Here is a 25,312-nt window from a genome sequence, read left to right as displayed (position 1 = left end):
TTTAGAAAAGGATGGTGGCAGGCTGGGGTTTGGCTCATTGGTGGAGACATTGGTTTTGAGGTCAAGGTGCTTGTGGAGTGTTCTGTGAGTTCTGCTCTGAGGCTGCTATTGATGCCCATGAGCTTTTCTTTCCTGACTACTCCATCTCTAGCTGCCCATTCCACACCCTGGCTCCTCTCCCCAGGAGTTCCAGGATGGGGTGGGAGACCTTCAGCTTCCTTTGCCTTCCAGGTTGTCCTCCAGGCCAGGTTGATGGAGCCTCCTCATTTCTGAGCTCATTGTCTTTAAGAGGCAACAAAGCAACTGGAAGAAGTCAGAAAAACTCCAGAATTTGCCCCAGACTCAGTCCTTTAGGGCCATGACCACAGCATCTTTTCCCCAGGCTCCTAGCACTATACCAGCTTCTTTAGGAAGTTCAAACAAAGGGAGCAGAGAGCAATGTCACAGAAATCATGGAAATCCAAGGCAAGAAGGGGATGGTTGAAAGCACCTCACCTGCCAAGTAAACTGTGGGCCAAAGCCCCCTCCTGAGTTTCCAGTGGAAAGGTCTGGGGGCACTTTGCTTTGACCTTGCTATGGAGGGATGTGGCTGGTGGAGGTGTGATTAACGAGTGGCTGGCTGAGTAATGACAGGTGAGCAAGGAGATGCTGTGCAGTGTTACTTGGGATCCTGGCTATGGAGGAGGCAGGGAGATGTCAAGGGACTCAGGATTTTGGAAAATCACCTTCATTTTCCTTCGTGTGTTATTGTTCACCCTCGTTTTTCCCTGGGAGAGTCTGCTGCTGGGAAGGGGCTCCTGGAGAAGGAGAGCACACCACAATGACGTGGGATGAGAGGCAGCTTGAGCTGTGGACACCTCCTGCCTCTGCCACTGGAGGCGAAGGCTGGGTGGTGCTGGATACAGGCTGGGACAGCACTGTGATGTAGGTAGTGCAGGGAGTTCTCAGTGCAGAGCCTGGTGCTTGTAGGGCTGTGCACAGGTGTCGGGGCCTGGGAGGTCACTTTGATGTCTTCTTTAAAGACCTGCTTCCATCTTTCAGGAGACACAGCTGTTATACCTACCTCAATGAAGTGAGTTTGCTCAGCAACCTCTTCACACTGATGTCTGACAGACGCTGTGGTTGAGTGTAGAGTAACCATATTTGAAGTCTGACAAACCCACAGCATGTGCTGGGAATAGCCACAAGAAGGCCTGATAGTTCTGTCCATCTTCCCTGTAATCCAGGAATGGGACCTTGAGTTCTAAGGCCATCTGGAATTGGGGTGTCTGAGCCTTGGTTTTCCCAAGGTAAATTTGGGGGTCTCATTAACCAGCAAAGCAGTTGTATCTCTGGTATTAAATAAGCCGGCCGCCCCTGGGGCACTGGGATCTAATTGTTCAAAGAAGTAGGCTACTGTTGTGAGATGGATCCCAATTTGGGGGGTTGGAACCCCTAAAGCAAAACCCAGCCTGTTGTGTATCTACATGTGAAAGGATTTTGTAAGTCACAGAAGGCCCAAAGTGGGGCACAGCCCAGCTCCAACTTTAATTGGTCAAAGACCCTTCAAGGTCTGGTAGTCAGTGGCAGGCTCTTTCCTTCTCCTGTAAAGGTTTTGCTTTTCCATAATTAGGAATCCATAAATGTTTTGCTATTCCATAATTAGGAATCTGTAGCAAAGTGAATAACTTGTTCTGAGGGCAGTCCTACCTGAACTTGGCTTCTGACTAAGGAGGTGTTTGCTTCTGATTTTATCACTAGGTTCCTTCATAACAGAGGCAGAGGACATTCTGGGACCCAAAGAATAGAGATAATATGATAACCAATTTTGCAATTAAGACAAAAAGCAAAGCATGTCACCTTAGGCCTGCCATCCACTCCTGTCATGGGTCACTGCTGGCTTGACTAAGGTTCAACAGACTGAGTTGGGACAGAACAGGCAGCTCCAGCAATAGCCAGAACTTTGGTTTTCTTACCTGCCATGTGAAGGGTGGCCAAGGCTCCTCTCACAAGAGGCTCACCTGGGCTTCTGGAGCATCATGGTGTCATTCCATAGTGGTCATTGTCCAATAGTGCCAACAAGGGCTCTGGTTTGCATTGCCACTTGGTGTCCCCAACAGGAAAAGCCAGGACACCCATATTCACTGTAGCCTTTCTTAGAGCTCTAGGCACACAGATATGGCCCCTGGGGCTGTTACAATTCTGAAATTCTGGGAGGGCTCTAGTTAGGATGGCTCTCAGGGGGCTGGGCCAGCCTGTGGTAGACTAATGCTGTTTATTTTAGTCCCTGGACACTCCCAGCTTGCCTCCTCTGCCTTGTCCTGTTATTAAACACCTTAAAGTCCCCAGCAACACAGTAGCAGTCATTTTTGTCCTGACATCAGTGATGAAATCCAAACCTCTCAGAGGTCTCTGTCTGTGGAATTAGGGTCTGTGTCATTGTGTTTTCTGGAAGCTCCTATGAGCCTTTTTAGAAATGCATCTGGACCCCAGCCTCCTTGAGTTGTCACTAGGTTTTGCCATAGTTTAGTTGGTTTTCATTGAGAAAGCCCTGCACTTGGGGAGACTCCTCCAGAGGGAAGCCTCAGTAGCTGCTTCTCAGTGTCCCAGAATGAAGAGCCTCTCCATTTCCCTTGCTTTCTAAAGGGATGTCCAGCTGTGAAATGCCAACCTCCTGCTTCTAGAGGCCAGGCCTGAGTCGGGATGGTGAGTGCAGGTCAAGGCCTGAGAACTGTGTTGGTCCCACTCACTTTGACTTCTCCTAAATAGAGGCCCAGGGTAGATTTTGGAAGTAGCTAGCTGTGGCCTTCCCCCACTTTACAGGACAACAACACTGAACCATCTGTCCTGGCCTCCCTGTTTGAACTACTCACTGCTTCCCAGGCCTTTCTCAGCCTTACCAGTAGGTTGGGAGGTCTGAAGAACTTGCAGGACTGCCGCCTTCAGCACTTGTCAAGGGACAGCCCCAGGGGAATCGCTTCCTGATCTCTCTGCTGTTTTCCTCTCTAGATAGTTTCCTATAAAATCCTGTCTTTTTGTTGCATTTTCAAACCATGTTCATGCCATGAAAGAGAGATGGCCTAGAACTGCAAGATGCTGTTGCCCTGCCACCAACCCAGGAATTCACATTGGCTTTAAGAAAAGTTAATCTTCAAATAAAGGACTTACTCTATTGGTTCTTTTTTTAATTAATTTTTTTAGTTGTAGTTGGACACAATACTTTTATTTTATTTATTTACTTTTATTTGGTGCTGAGGCTTGACCTAGCGCCTCGCATGCACTAGGTGACTGCACTCTGCTGAGCCACAGCCCCAGCCCCGACTCTACTGGTTCTTTTTAGGTACACATGACAGGAGGGTTCATTTGGATGTAATTACAAAAGCATGGGACGTAATTTGCTCTACTTTGGCTGCAGAACTTACCCAGGCCCTCCTCTCCTCTCTCCCTGTCTCCTTCCCTCTACCCTCCTGATCTTCTGCTGTTGAGGATTTTCCTTTCCATCACTGTTGTGAATTCACTCTTTCAGCTTGGGCAGGGCTGTGTGCTCCCCTGTGGTTCAACCTCCTTGCCTTCATTTCTACCCCAGTGTCGCCTGTGCTTAGTACACATGTCTGGGAAACCCAGGGCCTTGGGATCAAGCCAGCCAGTTTTGAACCTTTGTCATTCTGTTCTTGTGTTAGCAGGTGCTGTAGGAAATACTGTCACATCCTAGTCAAAGGACTATTCATTTTCAAATGGAAAAGCCTGATATGTGAGCCAGCAACAGCTACCTGCAGCAAGAAAAGAGGACAACCCCATCCCTCTCCTCCGGGTCCCCAGAAGTCACAGACGTGAGTTAAGGCTTCAAAGTACAGTAAGCTGCAGCTGGTGCAGCACAAGCCAGGAAGCTGGAGAGAAGATACTAGGAGTACTCTCCATGCCACCCGTTCTCAGGATTCAGAAGACACTGTAAGTGGTGGCAAAGTGGGAGATAAAGGAGGAGAGGAGAAGAAGAGCATGTCACATGTCACATCCTAGGACTGTCCACCTGGGCCTGCAAGGTCTTGGGTGATCATTCTTGTCTCTTTGTGGTAGCTTTCTGGGTGGAGAACCGTGGAGAGAGTTGATGAGTCAGGGGCCTTGACATTTTCCAGTGCCCCAGAGGCCTCAGTACCACAGAGGCCCCCTCACACCTGGGACACCAATGGGGCTGAGACAGGAGAATGGGAGAAAAGGACAGAGAAGGAGAAACACAGAAGAGAAAGGAAAGGCAGAATCAAGAAGATGGAGAAAGAGAGGGGAGCCCTGCCTACAGGACCAGGGAGAAACCAGGGCTCACATGTCACGTGTCCCTTTGTTATAGTCACATGTTACTAGAAGTAAGGTGTTCCCCAAGAGCTTATGTGTGAGACAATGCAAGAAGATTCAGAGAAGAAATGATTGGGTTGTGAGAGTCTTAATCCAATAAGTGATTAATCCCCTGATAGGGATTAACTTGGTGGTAACTGAAGTGGCGCGGTGTGGCCGGAGGAAGTGGACATTGAAGCCTGGCTTTGGATATATATTTGTATCTGGAGAGTGGAGTCTCTCTCTGTCTCCTGGTCACCATGACCTCTTCCGCAATGATGTCCTGCCTCACCTTGAGCCCCAAGGAATAGAGCTGGTCTTCTATGGACTAAGACCTCTGAAACTGTGAGTCCTCAAATAAACTCTTCCTCCTCTACAGCTGGGCTTGTCAGATCCTTTACTCACAGCAGGAACAAAGCTGATTGAAACACCCTCTCCTGTTCAGGAGAAGAGATTCAGACAACCACCCAAAGTCCCACAGGTTCTGCCCTGTACCTCTCTGTGACCTGCAGGTTACACCAATGCTGCCAAACACAGGATATTTTGACCTGATGGCAATGAAAACAAAACCAAGTCAGGGGAGCAAACATGCAGGCTAAGAATTTACCAGGTTCTCTTGCAGGAAGAGAGATGCAGCTTGGACAGGGGGAATGTCAGCCTGCCCCTGAACCAAAAAAGCGAGCTCTTTTTTTCTTGTCACTTGAGGGTGAGGTGTCAGTGGACTTGGGGGTACTCCACCCCAGTACTTTGCACTTTGCCAAGCAAGTTCCTGCCACTGCTGCAGAGAACACCATGGGGCCCTCGCTCAGCCATGCTGGGCTGATGCTAGTTGGGTGGCTGGCAGCAGGGCTTCAAGAGTAGTTGTGGGGCCACAGGCTCAGGCCCAGGAGTGCATTTGCCCTCTGTCCCTGTGATATTCCCTGGCACTGATCCACAATTATTACTGTATTCAAACAAGATTTCAGAAAAAATTTCACTTAAAGCCAAGAAGGAAGAAGGTAATGAATTGTGTAATCTATGCTTTTAAGGTTAGTTAAAACATTTAATTGCATTTCTTCCTATATCGTGGTCTACATCTAAAAAACTGCAAGAAATTTAATATGAGGTCCTCTAATTTTTAGAGAATTTTACTCCAACATTAGGTCTCACGTGGATCCTCCATATTTTAACTCACTGAATTTATGCCAATGTCTTTGAAGATAGCTTTGCAGAGAGGGGTTGCTGATGTGGAGGACCCTGTGTTCTCTCATGGACTGGAGGCATGAGAGATCAAGAAGGATCCCTAGAGTTCAATCAAATCTGAAATAAGAATAAGGAAATCCATTGCTCACCTCTATTATTTTCTCTGTGACTGCCCTGTGGCTGGCCTCTAGGGTCCTTGCAGTGATCTCCCTTGGCTCTTGGTGATGCAGCTGCCCCTGATGCTTTTCAGATAGATCTGTGTTTCCCTCCAAGTGGAGAATCAAAGCCTCTTCCAGGCTCTTTCCTGTTTGGTTTCACCAAAGAAAGTTTCTGCCTGTCCTCAGGGTGGGGATATCAGCATCAATGTCAGGAGAAGTTTTGCGTTGGTTGGGTTGCTTGGATTGCAATCTGGGGGAGTTCACATGCAGTCTTTGAAATTCTGATTATGTCAAAAGTGGAATGACAGGTGAGAAGTAAAACGACCTTCACCACAGTGGCCTTGACTCCACAAGGCCCAGCCATGCTTAGCCCTTAGCTCACCTCAGCCCAGCCACATGTCCTCATCTGGGTTCTGGAGGCTGAGCGTCCTCTTGTCTTTCATGCAGCCTTCATTCTCTCTGCCCTGTCCCTGGACTTTTTCATTATGGCCCACAGAGTGTCCCCTTCTCACCATTCACAGCTCACTTGAGGGTCCCCTGTCCTGAGAGGCCTCCTGACCAGTCCTGAGTCTCCCCTACAACAACCCTGGGCCCATCACTCAGGTTCCTTCTCCCCAGCACTTGCCAGCATGGGGGAGAAGCTCCCTCATGTACGCACTTGTTTGCCAACTATCTTCCCACATTAAACTCAGCTCCATACAGTAGGGTTGTGAATCCTCCATGCACAAGGATTAAGATAACACAAGGCCATCAGGGTGGGTTTCATCCATGAGGACAGATGTCTTTACAAGAAGGTATGAGAACACCGATTCTCGGAGACTGGGGAAAATAGCTCAAGGACACAGAGAGAATATAGCCATCTACCAGCCAGGGAGTTAGGGCCCCTGATGAGGTGGGTCTCCCAGTATTCTGAGTTATAGCTTTGGCTTCCAGGGCATTGTACACAAGTGATATCTCGGTGCTTGGGAGACTGAGGTGGGAGAATCACTTGAGTCCAGGGGTTCAGAATACCTGGGCATCATGGTGAGAGGCTGCCTCAAAGAAAAAACATATTATTTAAGCCATATAGTCCATGATGCCTGGCCATAGCCACCTGGAAAGCCAGCACCATGCCCTGTGGTGGAAAGTGATAAAATAGCTTTTCTTGCCAGTGGAGGCTCATTCAGATGTGTTTTCACCTCCCTGCTCCTTCTCTCTTTCATTTTTTTTTTCACTGCAAGTTTGGGACTTGCAGGAGTCCAGGCTTTTAGTTTGGGGATGGATTAATTTGTTGGTGACACTATCTGGCAGATGTATCAGACTCTGGAACTTGCTCTGGATTTGAGGTTCCCTCTTTGGGAATTTCCCTCTGAGATGGTAGGTCTAGAGAATGCTGATAGTCAAAAGGAAAGATATAGCTAAGACTCCTCTGTTCCCTGAGGTCCTCTCCTCTGAGGCCTATACTTCCTGGATCAGTCATGACTTTTCCACTTTAATTCTTTTGGGGTGCAAGAAATTCTAGAACCACCTGATTTCTCCCAACAGTCTACAGGGCACAAAGCTCGACACAGCTCACCAGCAAACAAATTTTCTTCCCTGTTTTGGTAAAGAAGGATTCTGCTTTTAACTAAAGATTAGTCAGTTCCATGAATCCTCCACATTTTCTGTTCAGATTCAACTTAAATGGGAAATTTGCAGAAGGATATCTTTTAGGGCCTTCTGGGAGTTTCTTCCAGATTTTCCAAATGCATTATCTTTGCAGAGCACCCTTCTTTTACTTTCTTGCCCAGACTTACTTCGGGTTGGCAATCTTATGTGCTTTTCAATCTACCCCTTGATTCTCACTTGCTAATTGCAAATACATGCTATTAAAGAAAACTCATAGAAAGGAGAGAGCCCATCTGTGACTCAAATGAGAAAAAGGAGAGAGTGGGTATTTCCAATGCCACATAAAAAGAAACTTAATTTTGCCAGCTTCATGTTGCAGAAAAATACGGAGAGATAAATTTTATTTTGCAGCAGGGCTGGGTTGTAGAGCCAAAGTCTGTAACATCAGATAGAACACCTCTATCACTGAGCTGGTTAATAAAACTCCTAATAGGATTTGTTGACTGAAAGAATGACAGACCAAGCCACAGAAAGTTTATTTATTCACTGTCTGTATGTAAATTTTGCTGTTATGGAAATTGTGTCAGGAACTGTACTGCAATTATATAGCACACAATATACTGTAATATTTGAGTTAAGATTCACAAAAGCTGCCTGTGTATCTGAACACACATATGTACAATCTTGTTGCTTTCTGGAAGCGTCTCAGTCTCAGACTCAGGACCCAACTTGTGATCAAAGTGGACAGACTCATTTGCTAAAATGTTCTCACTGGAAGACTAAGATATTGAACTCAGTTTTAAAAAGAACAGATGTGCCTTATTATTAACTTTCAGGGTCTTGTGCCAATTTGTCTTTTGGGGACTCCCCAGGTGACTATGAAGAGGTCTGTTTTATTGCTCAAGGACACATATTTTTGGAGTTACTTATACTCAGTCCTGGAATAGAGAAACACCCTTCTTTGCTTTTTGTTCTGAAAGAAACTGAACCCACTTGGAGAAATTAAATCAGGTTTCAGGTATATGTGATGCCAGCTATGTTACATTGTTAGCCTTGTGTGGCAGCAGCTTGCTCTGCAGCTAGGAGCTGCCAGCTGTCTTTATGTAGCACACATTCCCCTGTATCAACAGGTAGAAACTTTGACATGCCACAGTTGTGTGTTTTTTAAAGTGATCAGAGTCCTTTATTAAGTGAGGCTGAAGGTGGATTTGAATGCCAGGCTGGTGTCCACCATGTAAGGCAAACGTTCCTGGCTCCAGGGATGACTTTGCATCATGGGTCAGCGTCTTCACTGACACTAGGGATTTTATTAAACTCAGCTCAGCCATGTTTTAGAAATGTGTTCTGGGGTTCGACCACTCACTGAAGAGTGGCAGCCCAGTCTAACTCTGTGAGCATTATGGCCACTGTGCTTTTATAACTTTTGCTCTCTGCCTTCTCTCTGCTTGAAAACACTCTTTGTTCAAGGCTTCCCTTTCCCTGCAACTCTGTGAATGTCTAGTGGTGGAGACAGAGGAGACATGGAGGTGAAGGCAGGGGATGTGGTTTCGTTTTTTATGACTGAGGAACAACAGGAGTTTTTCAGCAACATGATTCCCTCCAGGTGTGTTTCCTGTTTCACCATCTGAGCTGCTGAACAAACTCAACCTGGATTGGACTTCTCTGTGGTTCCAGCCACTCTCCTATTAGCTGAACTGAGAAGGTTCTGAGAGAATCATCCCGACTTGTAGCTCAGAGATCCTTTTTGTGCAGCTGCAGGGGTGTAGTAGTGTGTGAGGCCAGTTGTGAAGCTAGTGACGGGCATTTCCCAGAGTTCAGTAACTCTGTGCCACCTGCTCTTCCCTGCATCCACCCAAGCTACTCTCCATCACAATGTTCATTTTAACAGACATGCATTTTAATGAATTAATTTATCTTTAAATTTCATATTACTCTCTGAGGAAAACCAATCTCCTGATCTTCTGGCTTTATTTTTTTTAAGAGAGAGAGAGAGAGAGAGAGAGAGAGAGAGAGAGAGAGAGAGAGAGAGAGATTGATTTAGTATTTATTTTTCAGTTTTCGGTGGACACAACATCTTTTATTTTTATGTGGTGCTGAGGATTGAATCCAGCGCCCCGCATATGCCAGGAGAGCGCATTACTGCTTGAGCCACATGCCCAGCCCTGGCTTTATTCTTTTTCTGGTGGGCTGAGCACATTCCATCTGTCAGCAACTCCACAGTGCCTTGACTCTGAGGCTCATTAGTTCTCTCTGTCAAAAGGCAGGGTTTGCAAATGTCAGTGAAGTTTAAAGCCATTAACACCCACTGGCACCTCTGCAACTGGTTCAGTCAGAGGATTTAAATAGATGAGTGGCCTTCCTGCTAAGCCTCTTTTGCCTGATATTTAGCATTATAAAATCATCTTACCACCTGAGATTTCCTCATGGACCCTTAGAGTGTCTTTCACACACCCTGGAAACACTGCTCTCTCCCAGCTAAAAGATATTTTAATTTTTTTTTTCATATTAAATTATTTCCTTTTAAAATTTTAATTTAATGGACAGTTAATGATTGGATATAATTGGGGGCTTCAATGTTATATTTGGATGTATGTTTACAAGGTGTAATGATCAAATCAGGATGATTAACAAATCTATCACCTCACTTTTTCAAATACTTTAAATTGTTTATTTTGTGTGGTAAAGACATGTAAATCTACAGTTCTGAAGCACATGATGCATTATCATTCATTAGAGTTGCCTTCCTGTGCTGTGGTCACTGAGCCTCACCAGCCATCTAGCTGGACTTTGCTACTCTTGCCCAGTATCCCTCACCATGCCCCTGGAAACCCTCATTCTAATCTCTGCTCCTGTGCATTCAGCTGTTTCAGATTCCCCATGTACATGAGCTCATACTGGCTTTGTCTTCTGTGTCTGCTTCTTTCACTAAAACTAAATAATATTCATATTTTATAAATTGAATGAGATGCCAGAATTTTAGAATTAAGATGAAAGCTTAACATTTTTTCTTGTCTTTTTGAAATTCTCTGTTCCTTCCCAGCAACTACTGATGGGGTAAAAAATGTGCATGGCCTCTCAAGAGTTGAAGCCCACGTGGAGGGGACATCCTGAGCCTGGCCATTACTTTCCCATCACACAAAAGATGGAACTGGAGCACCTCAGGGACCCACTGCTAGAGGTGATGGTTGACCTTGGACTTCTTTACCATTGACAGGCTACATGATAACAGGTGCTAATGACATCTGTGTTGGACATTTTGCAACTACCAGGCTGAGGTTTCCAAGGCTTTATTATTGTGACTTTCCTGTATTTTCTAATAGAATGGGTGCCTGAAAGAAATAAGATGAACTTACTTAAATCAGGATCCAATAAATGCCAGGGTCTTAACACTGAGTGACCTGTACTAATGCATCTGTGGGAGACCTATTAATTTCTTAATTTAACAAATATTTGAGTGTCTCCCATTTCCCAGGCATTGCTTTTGCACTGACTGTAGAGTGGAAGGATGTGGTTATCTGAGTTTCAGGAAACTTATATTCTAGTAGGAAAGACATGGAGAAATCTCTGGTGTTTATTTTTTTTTTTTTTTTTTTGATGTCCATATTTTCTGAGCCCAACAGGTGCTTAAGTACTTGTTGATGTTTAATAGAGCAAGAGTGCAGAGGGATCCACAGCAGGAGGTAGGCAAGGTTAGATGACTGGAATGGATGAAAGGCCAGACCAAGCTGTGGTCTGGACATGCACAGGCACTGGGGTAATTGGTACTTTTGAATACTGGAAAGTGGCATACTGAGATTGAAGTATTGTATGTATAAAGAATAATGTTGTAGCAATGACTACTAATGAAAAATGTCCGACATACTTGAGAAAATGAATAGATTCTGCTTGTCTTTGCACCAGGCAGAGTGATGATTTATTTGATCAACATTGGTCTTGTTTGAAACACATCTTGAGCTCTCTGAGACCTTAGGCTTCTTTAAATTTTATTTCTCTGGACAGGCAGTATTTGCAGGCTATGTCTAAAGACTATCAGAAGTGGTGGTGTACATTTTAGGAATCTGGAGGATAGGGTGGATACTGTCAAAGCAAGAGGGTCCTGAGCTTTTTTGGCTTGAACATTTAGAGAGAAGTTTTGAATGTGAGCACCCAAATTGGTTCTCTGGGTTATTGAATAATTAAGAATAGTTTGGTCCCTGGTCTGTGTGCAGATGATGGACTTTGGCCTTGCAGGAAGGCCACTCAAGGCAATGTCAACCGGTGCTTGGTTTCCTTGGTCTTTGTGTGCCCCCATGTAGATTAGAACCACCACACTGTGCCATTCCTCAGTGATCTTTTCTCCTACTTTAGGCTGAAAGCTACTGTTGGTAACTTTTGTGGCTGCAATAGCAGATATAGCTTTTATAATCTTATTTGTAATCTTAGTTTGTAAATATCACCAACATTGTTGTAGGTAGTCATTCATGGAGCTGCTGTGACTGGATCAGGTAGGACATTGGAAGTCTGGAGTAAAAAATGATAATCACTTCTAAGAGGCTTATCCTTGAGATGGAGAAATACCTATCTCCATCTGTCTGTCCTTCTGTTTGACTCTATCCATCCATTCAACTACCATCCATTTATCATTCATCCATCCTTCCATCTACCATCCATCTATCCATCCTTCCATTCATCATCCACCATTCATCCCTCTATCCACCCATTTATCTATCCATCCATCTTACACCATCCATCCATCCATCCATCCATCCATCCACCATTAAAGTTTTCTGTCAAGTGTGGTCTCAGGAGGTATGCCTTAGACTGTAAAAATGGAGAAAAATTGTCCTGGAGAATAGGCAGAAGGACAAGGGCAGGAGCTTCTCTGAGACCACCTCTGTAGAGGGGCCCCAGCTGCAGCTCTGCTGCCCAGTGGTGTGAATGACATGAGAATGGCAGGTCCTGTTGCCAGAGAGCTGCTTCCTTTCCAGGTTGAAAGGGGCCTGATGCCACTCAGAGGGGCAGCCTCTGGATTGAGATTTGTGAATGTGATCACCAGGTTCCCAGTCTCTACCTGCTGGGAGCCATTAGCCAAGTATGTATGACAATTTCCTTGCCAGCGTACCCCATGTTGCAGTGACATTGAATGTAGGTGACCTTGCTCAAGGACCAGGGCGGATTAGGGTGTTCCCGGTTTAAGATAATCGGGTTTAGGGCATTCCCAGTTTAGGTTCCAGGTTTAAGGTTTAAGATTATTCCTGCTGGGAATAGGGCATATCCTGCTGCCTGAGTTCCCCTTGAGTTCTCACGGAATTTAGACAGTATTTTTTGGGAGACAGAAGCCCAGTGGAGGTGGATTTGGGCAGAGAACGTGGATTTGGGCCGAGAACGTGGATTTCCCCAGAACGTGTTTGTAGACGGCTGGTGTGAGTTCGGGAATAAAGAGTTGCTGTTTGAATCTACAAGCTGTGTGGTGGCTCGTGATTGTGTGCCCAGCCAGAGTGCAGCATTTGTGCCCAGCCAGACTGTGGCATTCATTAGGCCAATGTCTCCCTCTATGGCATCGTGGGCAAATACCCAGTATTCTATTCCTCTGATACCTACTTTTGTTAAACCCTCCTCCTATGGGGCAATTCCTTTAAAAATGTCCTGTTTGTTCACAATCATAGCATGTTTTTGGCCTGGCATCTAAAGCCTGTTGTACTGCAGGCTTGTCAATTCCTGACAAGTTCTGGTCCCCTGTCTCTTTGTGAGTCAATCAACTGTGGCCAGAAGATGAAAAATCTGATTGGCTTGGGTGATTGCACAGTTCCTTCTTAGACCAGTCTCTCTCCATAAAGATGCTATGCTTTGGCCACACATGTCAATCCCAGAAGCTGGAGTACAGCCGGCCCAGCCTGAGCTGCCTGGAATGCACAGGGTGCCCCTCCCCTGGGAAGCCCTGGTGCTGAGTCGCTGGGTGTGGGCAGGTGGCACTGTTCCCAAGGGCCCTCTGTATGGAGAGACACAGAGCAGGAGCTGTTGATGATTCATGAGAGATTCTCTCCAGGTCTGTGTGTCCCTGAGGCAGGGTGGGACTGAAGGTGACTGAAGTGTGGCAGGTGGGCAGGAATGGCTTCTGAGGGGGCAGCTCCTGGACCCCATCACCCACCATGATAAGCCTGTGTGGTACGGATTGCCTGGCAGAGTCTGCAGTAAGTTCTTTGCACATAAGATCCTGATACTTGAAGAGATGCTGAGAGGTACCTGTTGCTTCCAACATCCCAATTTTACAGATGAGGCATTGGAAGACCAGAGGTGTGGTAATTTTGATGGCTTTATGCTGGAGTCTGACCTCAAGGCAGGTGTGTGGTCCCAAACCTAAGCTACTCGGGTGCCTCTGGGGATGGCCATTCCCACAGCAAAAAGTAGGTAGTCAACTCCTGGTGTGTAGCAGGGTCTTGGTGAACAGACATCAAAGTAAAACACATGGTTTAGTGTTGTTCCTGAGTTCTCCCTAGCTGCACCCGCCACATTTGACTTTCTCAGATGGACAGTTAGGCTGAGTGGTGAGACCAGAGCTGGCAGCCCCTCCTAGGAGCCAGGGCACTTTTGGGGTCCTCACCTGTACCCGGATCCCTTCCTGCACTACCCTGGAGCTGCACTCTGGCCTATCCAGCTCATCTTTTTGGCAGATGCATTTTCTCAGCTCCCGTGGTCTGCTGGTCCTCCTGGTCCCTTTCCAAGTCAGAGGCCAAAAATTTACATCCTCAAGGTTCTCTGCTTCCTGGGCAGGCACCTACAGAAGGAAGATCCACTGGGCCAGGACTTCCTGGCAGGTGTGAAGAGAGATCTCCCTGCCTGCTCTCAGGGCTCCTTACTCTGCCCTATCATCTTTCAAGTTTATATCCCATTTTGAAAGGCACACCTGGCAGGACCCACCTTGCCAGCCTCCATATCCCTATTGGGATGCAAGTGGCTCTCTGCTAATTGATCATAGGCAGAGTGGTTGGCCAAACAGACAGAATCTGTATGCTCCCCTTAACCAGAGCAGAGGCACTGCGCCTGGGGCTGGGCTTAGCTCTGGGGCTGTGAAGCGATCTCACCTTCCTCCCACATGATGGGATTCCCTTAAATGTGCTCCAGATCACACTGCCTGGTGAGGGCTGCCTGGAGCCCATGGCAGAGTCACCCCCTGAAGCCCATGTGTCCTCTTTACCAGCCCAGTCTCAGCTCTGGAGGGTGGGCACAGAACTCTGAAATATCCCTGGTGGCACCAGTGATCCTGTGTGCTTCTGAATCTGAGGATCTCTGGTCCATGGGATCCCTCCCTCCCTACAGTGTTGGTGACATTCCTTACTGGGGCCTGGGGGGAGGGCTCAATGGAGGTGATGGTCACTGATGCCTGCCCCAGGTATGTGAGGGCAGCCCCTGGAGGCCCTGAGACTGAGAAGAGAGGCCAAGGCTCAGGATTGCACAGGGGGGACCACTGGGGCACTTCCTGCTAGGACCATCATCCTGGGTGCAGCAAGCCTAGTGGGTCCCTTAAATCTGGGTAAGAAGGAGGGCTGTCTACATGTTGCTGGTGCATGGGCAGGGGTTTCCAGGGGGTACCTGGTCCAGGTTCTTGGCATGCCAAACAAAGAATGGAGTAAGATGTGGGGCTGGTGGGCAAAGCTAGTGGGGGTTGATGAAGGGGAAAGTCCACACTGTTGCCCCAGAAAAGGCTGAGCATGTAGCTCAAGGCCCATGGACACAGTGAGCTCCTCTGTGCTGGGATGTGCTGGTTCCCCTTTTCCCCCAGCAGATCTGGGGATAATGTGCACTGATCAATCACCTCCTGAACTTGATATGAATGCTATAGTGCCCATGAATTTTTCCCCCAGCGAAGGCACAGGAGAGGCCCATAGCTCAGGGCTAACCATGTATGTACAAGCAAGCTGCAGGTCAGTGCCTCGGGCCATGTCATGCCCAAGATAGGGACTACCCCCTGCAGGGTCTTGACCTGAGGGTCATCATCTGACTTCCTCCCTTAACCACAGATGCCTCAGTTCCCCTCACAGGAAGATTCTAGCTGGGGCAGGGGGGGTCCTGGCCCTGCCCATCCCAGTCTTCTACACCACACACAGGACTGATGTGCAGGTGACCTCTTCTTGACTGAAACCCACCTCAGGTCACCTTAGGGGAATGTCAGACAGTCAGACTCATGCCTTAGTGAGGCTGGCAGCAAACTCCACCCAGCACACAGTGGTTTTGTCAGCATTTATGGTGCTGGGAAATGACCTAGGTCAGTACCCCTTGGGGCACTCTGGGGCAACCATGTTGTTATGTCTCCACATGTCATGTAAGCTGAATCCATAAGGTCACACCTACCCAGACATGAAGGAGACTAGGGAGTGAGCCCCACATGCACCCATGGGAGAGTATTTCTGGCAGAGGGAACAGCATGTACAGAGGCTCAGAGGCAGAAAGGAAGGTGCTATTTTGGGAAGGAAGGGAGAGTTCTTTTCTTCTCCAAGATAGAATATTCACATATTTTCACACATAAAACATGCATTTTCATGAGCATTGCCATTCAAAAATAGGAGGGTATTATGGGAAATTATTCTTTACTCAGAGAATATTTGCCTAATTAAAATGGGAACCAATCCTTCTCAAAAATAGACCATATATTATGCCATAGGGCAACCCTCAGTAAATATGCAGGGGTGGAGATAATACCATGCATTTTATCTGATCATAATGGAATGAAACTGGAAATCAATGATAAAAGAAGGAAGAAAAAATCCTACATCACATGGAAAATGAACAATATGTTACTGAATGATCAATGGGTTACAGAAGACATAAAGGAGGAAATCAAAAAATTCTTAGAGATAAATGAAAATACAGACACAACATATCGGAATCTATGGGACACAATGAAAGCAGTTTTAAGAGGGAAATTCATCGCCTGGAGGTCATTCCTCAAAAAAAGGAAAAACCAACAAATAAATGAGCTCACACTTCATCTCAAAGCCCTAGAAAAGGAAGAGCAAAACAACAGCAAATGTAGCAGAAGGCAAGAAATAATTAAAATCAGAGTGGAAATCAATGAAATTGAAACAAAAGAAACTATTGAAAAAATTAACAAAACTAAAAGTTGGTTCTTTGAAAAAATAAATAAGATCGACAGACCCTTAGCCATGCTAATGAAGAGAAGAAGAGAGAGAACTCAAATTACTAACATACGGGATAAAAAAGGCAATATCAAAACAGATGCTACAGAAATACAGAAGACAATTAGAAATTATTTTGAAAACCTATATTCCAATAAAATAGAAGATAGTGAAGACATCGATAAATTCCTTAAGTCATATGATTTGCCCAGACTGAGTCAGGAGGATACTTACAACTTAAACAGACCAATATCAATAGATGAAATAGAAGAAGCAATCAAAAGACTTCCAACCAAGAAAAGCCCAGGACCAGATGGGTATACAGCAGAGTTTTACAAAACCTTTAAGGAAGAATTAATACCAATACTTTTCAAGTTATTTCAGGAAATAGAAAAAGAGGGAGCTCTGCCAAATTCATTCTATGAGGCCAACATCACCCTGATTCCGAAACCAGAGAAAGACACCTCAAAGAAAGAAAACTACAGACCAATATCTCTGATGAAACTAGATGCAAAAATCCTCAAAAAAATTCTGGCGAATCGGATACAAAGGCACATCAAAAAAATTGTGCACCATGATCAAGTAGGATTCATCCCTGTGACGCAAGGATGGTTCAATATACGGAAATCAATAAATGTTATTCACCACATCAATAGACTTAAAGATAAGAACCATATGATCTTCTCAATAGACGCAGAAAAAGCATTCGACAAAGTATAGCATCCCTTTATGTTCAAAACATTAGAAAAACTAGGGATAACAGGAACTTACCTTGACATTGTAAAAGCTATCTATGCTAAGCCTCATGCTAGCATCATTCTCAATGGAGAAAAATTGAAGGCATTCGCCCTAAAATCTGGAACAAGACAGGGATGTCCTCTATCACCACTTCTATTCAATATAGTTCTTGAAACACTGGCCAAAGCAATTAGACAGATGAAAGAAATTAAAGGCATAAAAATAGGAAAGGAAGATCTTAAATTATCACTATTTGCAGATGACATGATTCTATACCTAGAAGACCCAAAAGGGTCTACAAAAAAACTACTAGAACTAATAAATGAATTCAGCAAAGTGGCAGGATATAAAATCAACAAGCATAAATCAAAGGCATTTCTGTATATCAGCGACAAAACTTCTGAAACGGAAATGAGGAAAAACACTCCATTCACAATCCTCAAAAAAAATAAAATACTTGGGAATCAATCTAACAAAAGAGGTGAAAAATTTATACAATGAAAACTACAAAACCCTAAAAAGAGAAGTAGAAGAAGATCTTAGAAGATGGAAAAATATACCCTGTTCATGGATAGGCAGAACTAACATCATCAAAATGGCGATATTACCAAAAGTTCTCTATAGGTTTAATGCAATGCCAATCAAAATCCCAACGGCATTTCTTGTAGAAATAGATAAAGCAATCATGAAATTCATATGGAAAAATAAAAGACCCAGAATAGCAAAAGCAATTCTAAGCAGGAAGTGTGAATCAGGTGGTATAGCGATATCAGATTTAAAACTATATTACAGAGCAATAGTAACAAAAACAGCATGGTACTCGTACTAAAACAGGCGGTTGGACCAACAGAATATAGGACACAGAGACTAATCCACAAAGCTACAACTATCTTATATTTGATAAAGGAGCTAAAAGCATGCAATGGAGGGAGGATAGCATCTTCATCAAATGGTGTTGGGAAAACTGGAAATACATATGCAACAAAATGAAACTGAATCCCCTCCTCTCACCATGCACAAAAGTTAACTCAAAGTGGATCAAGGAGCTAGATATCAAATCAGAGACTCTGCGTCTGATAGAAGAAAAAGTTGGCTCCAATCTACATATTGTGGGGTCTGGCTCCAAATTCCTTAATAGGACACCCATAGCACAAAAGTTAATAACAAGAATCAACAAATGGGACTTATTAAACTGAAAAGTTTTCTCTCAGTAAGAGAAACAATAAGAGAGGTAAATAGGGAGCCTACATCATGGGAACAAATTTTTACTCCTCACACTTCAGATAGAGCCCTAATATCCAGAGTATACAAAGAACTCAAAAAATTAAACAATAAGAAAACAAATAACCCAATCAACAAATGGGCCAAAGACCTGAACAGACACTTCTCAGAGCAGGACATACAATCAATCAACAAGTACATGAAAAAATGCTCACCATCTCTAGCAGTCAGAGAAATGCAAATCAAAACCACCCTAAGATACCATCTCACTCCAGTAAGATTGGCAGCCATTATGAAGTCAAACAACAACAAGTGCTGGTGAGGATGTGGGGAAAAGGGTACTCTTGTACATTGCAGGTGGGATTGCAAACTGGTGCGGCCAATTTGGAAAGCAGTATGGAGATTCCTGGGAAAGCTGGGAATGGAACCACCATTTGACCCAGCTATTGCCCTTCTTGGACTATTCCCTGAAGACCTTAAAAGAGCGTACTACAGGGATACTGCTACATCGATGTTCATAGCAGCACAATTCACAATTGCTAGACTGTGGAACCAACCCAGATACCCTTCAATAGATGAATGGATAAAAAAATGTGGCATTTATACACCATGGAGTGTTACGTAGCACTAAAAAATGATGAAATCATGGAATTTGCAGGGAAATGGATGGCACTAGAGCAGATTATGCTTAGTGAAGCTAGCCAATCCCTAAAAAACAAATACCAAATGTCTTCTTTGATATAATGAGAGCAACTAAGAACAGAGCAGGGAGGAAGAGCAGGAAGAAAAGATTAACCTTAAACAGATACATGAGATGGGAGGGAAAGGGAGAGAAAAGGGAAATTGCATGGTAATGGAGGGAGACCCTCATTGCTATACAAAATTACATATAAGAGGTTGTGAGGGGAATGGGAAAATAAACAAGGAGAGAAATGAATTACAGTAGATGGGGTAGAGAGAGAAGATGGGAGGGGAGGGGTGGGGGGATGGTAGAGGATAGGAAAGGTAGCAGAATACAACAGTTACTAATAGGGCATTATGTAAAAATGTGGATGTGTAACCGATGTGATTCTGCAATCTGTATTTGGGGTAAAATTGGGAGTTCATAACCAACTTGAATCTAATGTATGAAATATAATATGTCAAGAGCTTTGTAATGTTTTGAACAACCAATAAAAAAATAAAATGGGAACCAAGATTTCACAAGAATTACAAAAATTAAAAAATGAGAAAAATGTTGATTGGGTGTATTCCTTGAGAAATGAAATTCAGATTATTATAATAAGTTTACTTGATCTTATGTTAAAGAAAACACAGGTTTAATAATTTGCATGTTCTAATATGCAGAACAAAGAATTTATAGCATGCAGATCATCTGTGACTCTTCTTCAATTTTATATTGTCACATAATATTGAATTTTTAACTTCACATTTGAAATTGCCAATATGATCATTGAAAGGGTCAATTCAGCAGAAATATTCAAGGGCTTCCGCAGTCCCCAGCAGCTTCACTGTGCCTGGCAGTATAAGCTGCTCTCTTATAAAGCAGTGCTCTCCTTGGTCTTTTCCTCTCCACTTGTTAACTGTCAATGACTCTCCCTTGAGGAGTGACTGTAGACCCTTGCTGCATTCTTGTTGCCAAGCACCCTCCTGGCATGTGTCAATCCTCCAGGATCACAAGACTTGCAATTTCACTTTGCAATAAAGATGCACTGCATGCATATTTTGTTTGAAGCTGCCAGTAAGCAGAGCCAGCACAACCAAGATGGCGGAGATGTCAGAGTAGTGGGTGGGATAGATGCTGCTGTTGTCCAAGGACAATGGCTAAGTGAGGACAGACATTCTTCCTTCCTTCCATCCTCACCCCCCGACTCCATCCTCCCTTCCTTCTTTCCTTTCTTCATTTTTCTTTAAAAGAAAATTCTTGGAATGGTGGTATAAGGATTTATAAGAATTTTTTTATTATAATGGAAGCCATGTTCCTTTTTTTGTGTGCACCAAATGTGGGAGCATATGCAGAGACTTGAGAAATTACATGTAGTTTTTACTTCAATGATGCCAGGACATATATAACAGATGACAGCAATTGGTATTGAGTTGTTAGCAGGGATTTTTTTTTTAGAGCATTGTAGCAATTTCTAGTAGTTTCATTCATCCTGACAATGTCATAAATGCATGGGATTTGATTTCAGCTCATGGTCTCCCTTCCCCCATTCTCCTTTCTCCACTCTATAGATGTTTCTCATCTATTTATTTATATTGAGTTGTTCTCTCTACTTACATATAAAGTTGAAATTTCCTGTGGTGTACTTGTATATGCACATACATGGTTTTTCAGAATTCACTCCCTTGTCCTGCCCTTGACCACCCCTACTCCCTCTTGGTCTATTTCTACTCCACTGACCTTCCATGGACACTCTCCTCCCTCTTTCCTTTATTTCACTCTAGTTTCCATATGTGAGAGAAAACATTTGACCTTTGATTCTCTGAGACTGGGCTCATTTTCCTTAGCACAGTGTTCTCCACTTCCATGATTTCATTTTTCCTTATGGCTGAGTACAACTCCATTGTGGGGCTAGAACACATTTTCTTAATTCATATATCTATGACAGGCATCTGGGTTGATTCCATGACTTGGTTGTTGTGATTTGTGCTGCTGTAAACGTTGTTGTACCCACATCATTGTAGTATGTTGATTTTAGTGTTTTTTTTTTTTTTTTTTTTTTGGATAAATACCAGGGAATGGGATAGCTGGGCCCCATGGTGATTCCATTCCTAATTTTTGAGGAATCTCCATCCTGCTTCCCAGAGTGATTGTGCTAATTTGCAGCTCCACCAGCAATGTGGAAACGTGCCCTTTCCCCAAAATTCTTCCGAGCATTTATAATTCTTTGTGGTCTTGATAATTACCATGCAGATGGAAGGAGATAAAATCTTGATGCAGTTTTGGTTTTCGTTCCTCTGATTGCTAGGGCGGGTGAGCATTTTGTCATATATTTATTGTCATTTGTTTTTCTTCTTTTGGAAAGTGTCTGTTTAGTTCTTTTGCCCATTTATTGACTTGGTTATTTGTTTTCTGGAGGTAAGTTTTTTGAGTTTTTATGTGTTCTGGGTATTGATCTCCCTCACAGGAGCAGCTGGCCAGGGTCTTCTGCCATTCCATAGGTGCTCTCTTCACACTCTTAGTCATGTCATTCGCTGTGCAGAAACTTTTAATTTGATGTTACCTCACTCACTGATTCTTGTTTTATTTCTTGGGGTGTAGGGTTTTTTTGAGGAAGCTGGTGCTGCATCTGTATGTTGGAGTATTGACTGTATGTTTTCTTTGAGAAGTTGCAAGGTTTCTGTTCTGATTCCTAAGGTTTGGATCCATTTAGACTTGATTTTTGTGAAGGGTGAGAGACAGGGGTCCAGTTTCCTTCTTCTACATATACATATCCAGTTTTCCCAGCACAATTTGTTAGAAAGACTATCTTTTATCCAACATAAATTTTTGGAAACTTTGTCAAGTATCCAATGGCTGTAAGTGTGCGGGTCTATTTCTGTGTCTTCTAGTCTATTCTATTTGTCTTCATGTCTGTTTTTATGCCAAACCATGCTGTTTTTGTAACTACAGTTCTGGAGTATGGTTTGAAATCCTCTACATCATTGTGATGCCTCCTATGTCACTCTTTGTACTTAGTATCACTTAGACTATTCTGTGTATCTTATTCTTTCAAATGAATTTTAGGGCTGTTTTGTCAAATTCTGTGGAAAAAAAATGACATTTTAATAAGGATAACATTGAATCTGTATATTACTATACTGGTAGTATGGCCATTTTGACAGTACTAATTCTGCCAATACAAGAACATGGGAGGTCTTTTCCATTTTCTAGGGTCTTCTTCAATTTATTTGTTCAGTGTTGCATGATTTTAATTGTAAAATCTTTCACCTTCTTAGTTACATTAGTACTCAAGTATTTTATTTTTTTGAGGTCATTGTGAATAGGATGGTTTTCTTGATATCTATCTTGGCTGAATCAGTGTTGGAGTCTGGGCTTTAATTGCTCCAAGCAAATATAACCTAAATTGAGGGAAAATTTGGACCAAGGACTGTGATTAGGAAAAAAAAAAATAACTTGTGTTAAAGAAAGGTGCAAAATGTCAATAGTTTGGCATCGGGCTTATACTTTTGATACACAGCACTCCACTTTAATTATAACTTCAATCTTCTTTGAGGAGCTTCTCTTTGATAACCCTTCATGGATGATTAAAATGGGATTAACTTTGCCCTTGGTGCAGGAATAAAAAATGTATACTCAATAGGATTCATCTCATAAAATTTTGGCTCCAGAATTTTTGTTGTGGGGAAGAGAGTTATGCTTTCTTTCTTTATGGATGTCGGTATAAGATCTGGAGCTGTGGCAGCCACACTGTTACCATGAGAAGCCTCAGGTGTAAATTTAATAGGATCAGCTGCCTGAAAGAAATGGGGGCATCAATTAAACCTCAGTAGTGAGCTGCACTGGAAATGGCTCTATGAATAGAACTTGAGCAGTCATGAAGCAGAGTTGGTGTTTGTGTGTGTGTGTGTGTGTGTGTGTGTGTGTGTGTGTGTGTTTACAATTGCAACCACTATAAAATTTCTGAGAATTTTCAGATATGCACTGAGGTCTTATGGGTCCAAAGGTTTCAGAGTTTGATGTTCTCTAGAGCAAAATATTTTATGAAAGAAGTGGATTTGCCATACCAAAGTGAGGAGTTTTCCCTGCCTTGGGGTGTGGGAAGAATTTTCTGCCAAGAAACAGGAGGTGGATAAGGAAATCATATCTGGACAGCAGGTGGTTGGGGTGCTTCTGGGGTTTTAGAACAGTTCCCAGGGACCTCAGAGGAGGTGGTTGGGATGTTGCTGGGGTCCTAGAGCAGTTCCCAGGGAACCTCAGGGGAGGTGATTGGGGTGCTACTTGGGTCCTAGAGCTATTACAAGGAACCTTAGGGGAGGTGGTTGGGATGCTGCTGGGGTCTTAGAACAGCTCCCAGGGACTTCATAGAGGTGGTTGGGTGCTGACTGGTGTCCTAGAGCAGTTCCCATGGAACCTCATCAGGTGGGATCAAGTGCTGAGTTTGTCCTCTCTGGGGAGTATCTGGAGGTTCATGTTGAGAAAGTATCAGTAATTAACATGGATCAGTTTCTAATACTCCGTGCAGGGCACATGTGTGCCTCATTTAACATTCACCATGGCAAGGAGGGTGAGTGTCATCACCTATTATTCATGTACATGGATGCCAAGTCCCAGCAGCTCAGCTACACTGCCCAGGTCTCACTGGGAGTCAGCTGAACCCCAACCTGCTCCCAGTGCCTCTGTGATCCTCTCTGATAATAGTATCACTTAGACTATTCTGTATAACAAATAGTCTGGCCCAACTGCCTCCTTCATCCTGCATGACTCCTGCTGTCCTGGGGGCTGGTGGATGGCATGTTTAGGGCTTCTTAAGCCTGCACGGCAAACTCATACCATTCATTCCTCCTCACCTGCCATGTTGTATTATTTGCATAGTTGTTGTCCCCTAGATATTCTTGGCACCTCCTCTGTGCATCATATGTATAATAACATGCATGCCAGGACCTGCCCTCTACCTGTTCTCTACTTGCACCACACCTGCCCTGCCCACATCTGCCCTCTTCCTTCTCTGCACCTGCATCCCACAACACCATCGTAGGACTTAATGAAACAGCCCTGCACAAGTGTCCTTCAGCTGCCACACCAATGACCAAGGAGGTGGTGGTTAGAGCAGTGGGGATCTGTGCTCTGGGCATGGGGTGCCCAAGCTCACAGTGCAGATGCTGTGGGGTGGAGAAGGTGCTCCAGCCTCTGCTCTTCATCTTTTCCATGACTCTGTGTCTTTTCCTGTTTTGTCTCATAAAGACACAACTCCCTGGACTCAGCACCCACACTAAAACAACAAGCCTCCTCTCGAGATCCTTAAGGAACTCCAGGGGTGGAGGACCCCCCTCTACATAAAGCCACATCATGGGTGCTGGGTGGATGTGGGGTTGGGGAGCTCTCCAGACACCACTGCATTTTCCTCTCAGCACTTTCCATTACAGTCTTAGCTACTGGCAGAGCCAGGCCCTGGGCCTGGCCCCTGTGTGGCCAGCCATGCCCTGCCTCCCAGGGGCAGTGTCTGAGCTTTGGCCTGCCCTGCAGTAGGTGTACCTTCTGATCATGTTGCTTGACTCCCCAGGCTGCTCATCTGGGAGGCCAGATAATGAGTCCTGGTGCTGTGCTGGAGGGGTCAGCATGGTGCAGGCAAGGCCTGAGGCAGTCTGTGCAGAGCCCACTGGTTTGGCCATGGGCCCCATGGATTTTGGTCCTGGAAGCTACACAGACCCATGAGAGCCCCACGGGCCTTCAGCTGCTGCTGTCCTGTTCACACCAGACACAGTGTTCTCACGTGTGACCTAGGTTGGTCATGGTGCCTTTGCATTTGGATCATGAGTGCTTTTCCCAGGGGTCATGGGGCCTTGATCTAGTGGATGCACTGACCTCACTCTCCTGCCTGTTGGCTACCAGTAGAGATGGTGGCATCTGCTCTCCAAATATGAGCCATCTTTACTTCTGCTGGATGAAGTGGACAGTTTTCTCCTTGGCCACCCACGTAAGAGCCTGTCCAGTGACACCTTAGCAGCGTAATCACATGGAAAATGGGAGCAGAAAGCATGCCTGCCACCCAGTGGGATGAGGGTGCCATGGATCTATGAGAGTCTTCAGGCTGAGTGGCCTGTAGTAGAAGGCCAGATGCATGTTGTCATTGGTTACTAAGTCATTTTTCTAGTCTTAAATTGGTCCTGGGAATGTGTGTCCATGGTCTTGGCCTGTAGCCCATGCCATCTGAGACTCACAGTCCAACCTGAGCTCTGTGCCTTCTCATTTCCTTGGGCTTTGTGCATAGCACTTGATCCCAAGAAGTTCTTAGCTGTCAGGGGATGTTGGAAACAGTGAGTGGGAGAAGGTGCTTGGCAGCC

At 44.6% G+C, this 25,312-nt stretch overlaps 1 pseudogene; it reads right to left on the bottom strand.

The window, feature by feature from the left end:
- The window catches only part of LOC139707681 (tyrosyl-DNA phosphodiesterase 2-like), a 41,149-nt pseudogene extending 16,509 nt beyond the window's left edge, over positions 1-24,640 (bottom strand).
- Between the last annotated feature and the right edge of the window lie 672 nt (positions 24,641-25,312).

The sequence above is a fragment of the Marmota flaviventris genome, chromosome 11 (assembly GCF_047511675.1).
Source record: "Marmota flaviventris isolate mMarFla1 chromosome 11, mMarFla1.hap1, whole genome shotgun sequence".
NCBI lineage: Eukaryota > Metazoa > Chordata > Mammalia > Rodentia > Sciuridae > Marmota > Marmota flaviventris.
This window is presented reverse-complemented; position numbering and strand designations above follow the sequence as displayed.